The following is a 6,000-nucleotide window of genomic DNA, read 5'->3' on the forward strand; positions in this document are numbered from 1 at the left end:
CATTTATATCGATATTCCTTACTAATAACACATAATAATGCAAATTTTATAGGTATCATTATCTCAATTTAATTTCGTTATTTAATTATAATTGTTGTAAGATACCATGAAATTATAACAGAATTAATTGAATGAAGATGCAGCTATTTGCAATTTCAATTGTTCCTATTCTATAGTCTTACCATACAATAATGTTTATTATTTCAGTTATTAGAATTTCAACATTAATGTATATCTAACATTAATAACTATCGAAATTAGCGCGTAAATTCAAAATTAATGTAGAATTGTATTTATTTAAAATTATGTAATTTTAACATATATGATGGAATTTCACTAATTCGAAGACACTATAAGAAAATTCGATTTAAGATAAACCAAGTCTAGAAATGACTGCAACAAAAGACAACGAAAATTTTAAAACCGAAATTGCAGAAAAACTTATTTCGAATATTTAAGAGATTTAATAAATAATACATTAAAAATGAATTACGAAGCAATAATAAATAAAGTGGTAATAATTACAATAAAAAATAGTAACTTCATAATTAAAAATTTTAATGAACAAACAATATAAGACATTTTGAATATAGTAATTGAACAGTTAACTTTCTGTGCAGATGTGAAGACTTTATTTTTAAAAAAAACTTTCAGAAATTAAACGAAATGTTTGGAATTTTTAGTTTCAACTTCATTTGAAATAAATTCGAAATGTATTGATTAATTCGACCTTTTCGAATAAAAAAAGATCCACTGCATTATTCGACATCTATTATGAAAGAAAACTTTAGATCAGATGAACACAATTTTTTTTTATTATTGCAGCCATTTCTTAACTTGTTAAATTGCCTTTTAATAAACTTATTATTTTGCTCTTTCATTAGGAGATAATTTTTTTAAAGTCATCTTAAATTTTTTCAATAACCGTTTTAAATGTATAACTAAACAGGGGACGCATTTAAAACTGCATTATTCAATAATCTTTCGCAAATGTTTACAAAACTCAGAAGGAAACTAAACACAATCCCTGAAATGTATCTAGCCAGAGCATTGTCATAATGTTTTATGACGTCTACAGCTACATTCCGTGACTGCTTTTCGTGATTGCAATGAAACAATCTCCAACAATCTGTGAGTCTGAGTAGATTTTTATTATCGATTGCTGGTTGTCACTAACGTAGAGTTCAGTGCGAGAGCATGGCCCTTCATTTCATTTTTTAGCAAGCATAGGTCAAATATTCATTAGAATATTTAGATAAAATTGGTTTCTTTCAAAAATTAGTAAATGAGGAATGCGTTTACAGATTGTAATACAAGCTCGAAATAACTATGAAATTAACTACTCGAAATACGACTACTGTTGCATTGATTATTGTTTCATGCATCTCACTGAACATACATTCTTTGTAAATTTTGAAATTCATTTTGACTTTAGACTATCCGAATGTTACTTACAATTATTTTTTATTATCCGTTAAGTTCCAAAATTGCCTCTGTAATATTTAGCAGCATTAAAATTTTTCTACTTTCTCAATTTAATTTTAGAAATACCTTTTTCTCTTCCCATCAAATTTCATTAATAATATATTTGCAATATCCTTGATTTTTTTTAAAAAATTGTTTAATAAATTTATTTTTTGTGTTGAATAGTGAAATTTCTGAAAATTTGAGTTCCGAAGCCACTGGGATTGCATAAATCACTTTTAATATTAGGAAAAATCTGTTATTTCAAGAATTTGTCGGATCTAAAGAAGCGAAATTTACATTTCAAATATTTATCTAAAACTTATAAAATGAATAAAGTGTTTTTTCCATTTTCTCATTGTGCGCAATTGAGATCGCAATAAGATTGTTAATACAAATGAATTGAGGAGAAATTTTCCAGTGTGAAAGAGTTCGATAGCAGTACTAAGTGAGTGATGCAATTATTCAAGATTAGTAAGCAAGTGATTTGCAAGCTTTCCTTTCTTCCATTTAAACTGCGACAGCTATAGGCGCATGTATGCGTCCATCAGTTTAGTCTCCAAAGATCGCTACAGCCAGTGTCACACCGCTCAAGCGAAGCACTTCAGCTTAGCAGTCAGAGGGTTAAATAACTGTATAGTTTAAATACCATATTCTATGAAAATATAATCATAAACCTTTTTAAAAATGACAAACTGCCATTAAAAAATATTTAATTTGACTGAAAATTACAATGCTTTTCAATAATATATCACACTTCTAGAAAGCGAAAAAATTGCTGTGGATGGATTCTTTTATTAAATTTTATAACAAAAACACATAATTCCTCTTTATACATTTCTATTATCATTTTTGAAACCAACATTGTCAAACATTGATTGAAATTCGTAAACTGATATTGAAAAAGAATTTAAAAACAAATCTACACCTTCTATCCACTCAAGACTATAAGGCTAATTGTTTTGATTTCAAAAAAAATTAATCCTACAGTTTTTCCGTATATTCCAACATTAAGATTTTAGAATTTTCAATTTCTATCGAAACCTAAATATTTTCAAAATGCAGGTTGCAGACAATGTTTCCTTGCAGCTAATACGATAAGCGTATGACAAAATTCTTCATTCCTGTTTCTTTTGAAAGAAATCGCATTTTCTTCAATCACAGCTTCATGGAAAATAACGCCTTATATCCGTTTTGACGTCACCAAATATATGCAAGACATATTTTCTTGTAGTCACGGATTCATTTATTCCAGATAATATTGCTTTACTTAAAAAAAAAATGTCTTCTCACTACTTCTGGTTCAAGAGGCTATGTTCAGTCACACTCTTATTTATTATTTATTGAACTTGAACCAAAGATTATAATAATTGAATGTCATTCTAATATAGATGAAAACAAATTGTAATTTTGTACTAAAATTCTCAATTTAGTTTAGAATCCATTTAATATTTAAATAAACGCATTCTGAGATTTAAAACCATTATTAGAAAGAAGGAAATTTTTCATAAATTTAAAATTAAGTTTTGAACTTCGATAAACTTTGAAATTCCAGTATTTCTAACAGAAAAATGCACTCAAGAGAGAAACATACATTAAACAAATGAAATCATTCAATATTAAGTAGTTCTGGCGTGTGCAATTTCTCTTTTCTTTTGAATTTTTAATTTAAAGGCTTTATAGTAGGTTGCAATTTTCTTTTATAATAAATTAAAATAATAACGGATAATGATAGATAAATATTATTGTAAATGAAATTTAGAAAGTATTCTGATTTAAAAACAGAAGTTGAACTCATCTATTTCAGATTTTAGCAGTTCTTCGCTTAGAAGAGAAAGAGGATCATGGAAAACAACAACTTATATATATGCGCTTCAATTATGTTAATGTTACGAGAACTTTCTCTCTTTGTATAAACATTTTTTTTCTTACATTCTGTTTGTAAATTGAATGAAAGTGCTTCATCCATATTTTGTATCGACTCGAAAACAATTTCATTCAAGTGGTTCTTAGTTCCGAAAGTGAATGAAATTGGCAACTAGATAACTACATTATCGACTAAATCTTCGGAATATTAAGCTAAATTTAAAAGCTAATAATAGATATTCATTCAATCTTTGAATGTTTAAAAGAATTGTAGTGATAGACAGCGGATTAATTATAATTTAGTAAATAACAAAGAAAATATCAGAGATAAAAACGACCAGAAATGGTTTCACTTACAAGGAAAAAGTCGTACAAATGCAAATCTGTAAAAATTTTGTTTATGTTTCGCAAATATTTTAACGTTATCAGCATAAACCTTGTATTATTTCATGTTAAGTTCGCAAATCATCAACTGGTTACCCACAAAGTAATATCGTATATTTATTAATATTCAACGAACAATAAGTCTTGTTTCTTCTGCTTTTTCTTCCTAGAGTGTTACTTAAAACTTTGGGGTGAAACGTAACTACGAATAAAATGTTTTTTTTTTTTTTTTTTTTTTCATTTCTTGCTTTCAGATTCACAATTTCGAATACAGAATTTGATGAAGCGCTAACTATTTTAATTCGTAAACGAAAGCTTGTCTACTTGCTCTTTTTAACTTCATATATTCTTATAGTATTTAAAATTGCCATATTTTGGTCTGATTTTTATTGATGCTCTAAAAAGCTGATTTCTGACAAACAGTGTTCAAAATAAACTTTTATTCACGAAGTTTTTTTTAACTTAAAACTATAAAAAGGAAAGAAAATCATGAAAATTTGAACTGTTACTAGTAAATGTTTTCACTGTAATGTAGTACAGCTCAATCATGTGAAGTTGTAGATTTTCGATTATCAAGAAGGCAAATGTAATATTTGAGCATCGGAGAAATCTAAAATTAAATCTCGTTTTTAGAACTATAAATTTAATACAGAAAACAAATCTTGGATATTCAAAGGGATATTTAGTAAGCTATAGGTCATTCGAAATAAAGCGAAAATCATGATCCTTCGTATCATGACTTTATTACCATGACCCATTATTACTATACTGTCGACGTTTTTGTGGAAAATGCCACATGGAAACGCCATTGGAAAACGCCACACTCCTTAATTCTTTTCCTTATGATAGTATCTTAAATGGTCTCACGCGCCTGTTTCGTTTTATTAAGTGAACCATACTTATTGTTAGAATGAAAACAATCGTCTGCAATGTTAAGCCTTTTTATTTATCATTTCATGCTCCCGTTTGTATCGAAATATAGCTGTCGATTCACTTTTCTTTACAAAAGTTTTTTCTGCGGTGTATTTCTGCTATACATGATGCAACATTCGGCCCGGTAACAAAAAATATAATATTTCAAAATATACTTAAACATACAATTAGCTAAATAAAATTTACTAATAAACAAAATATTCTAATCAACTATAATATACAACTATATTACAATTCTCTTTAATTTACGTCTCCTTTATTGGTAAGAGACATATTTTTGAGACTGAATGTGTGCACAAGCCAGTGGCAGTTTTAAATTTAACCACTCTGACTTTACCACCATTTCCATTGATTACTTCTAAAAATCTTACCATTGACCATTTGTATTGAGACAAGCCATTCTCCTTTAATAGCCTTAAACATCCAACAGAAATATTATCTCTTTGAAATTGCCATTTATTTCTTTGTTATAAATGAGTAAGATAGTCGTTTTATCTATACTTCCAAATAAAATCTATACACTTGGTTGTATATTGCTACCCAGTGAATCCATTATCTGAAATGTCTCAAATTGAGGGTCTTAGGTATTGCACTGAGAGGGCGACCAATTAGAAACTGTCCAGGAGTTGAGTCCAATGAGTGAATTAAGTCTACTTTTCATTTGTATCACTATTGTTTGGAATTCTTGAAGAGTTATTTGGCTATTAGCTAGATTTCTGTGCAATGGTGTTTAAATGATTACACTTTTGCCACCCACAAACCCCCAATATTAGAAGAGCGATGCTGGATAAATTTCCACTGCGTTGCTTCTGGTGCAAAATAATTCGCTAACATCTCATTTGAGTTACAAATTATTTTCTAAAATGAATTCATTTGGAAGCTGCTCTTTTAAATTTAGATGTGTTACTGAACATTAGTGTTGAAATGCGACCTTTGATAGTGCATAGCTTCTTCAGAGCTGCCATAAAGTCGTTAAATATGAACCGTCTCTAAATAAATAACTTTAGCAAACAAACGTATAAAAATTGCTTCATAAACTTTTTTAAAAATTCCATTTCCGCAAAAAATGTATCCCGGAGTTTGAAAAAGTTCACTTGAAATCAGCCTCTCTGATAGTAGATTTTCCATTATTTAATCAACCCGGATAGATCTTGGTTTAAAACATACAATACAATCGCATACAGTTTTCTGTTCAATACCTTTGCCGTTATTGGACCAATACTGCATTCTAATTTGATGTATTAAACCTTAAAAGCTCACATTTTTATGTACAGTCCTGGAAAAAAAAAGAGCCACTCAGCTTTTTACTGACATTATTCAACGAACAATCAGAAGAAATGTGTCTTTCCAAAG

The sequence above is a fragment of the Argiope bruennichi genome, chromosome X2 (assembly GCF_947563725.1).
Source record: "Argiope bruennichi chromosome X2, qqArgBrue1.1, whole genome shotgun sequence".
In the NCBI taxonomy this organism is placed as follows: domain Eukaryota; kingdom Metazoa; phylum Arthropoda; class Arachnida; order Araneae; family Araneidae; genus Argiope; species Argiope bruennichi.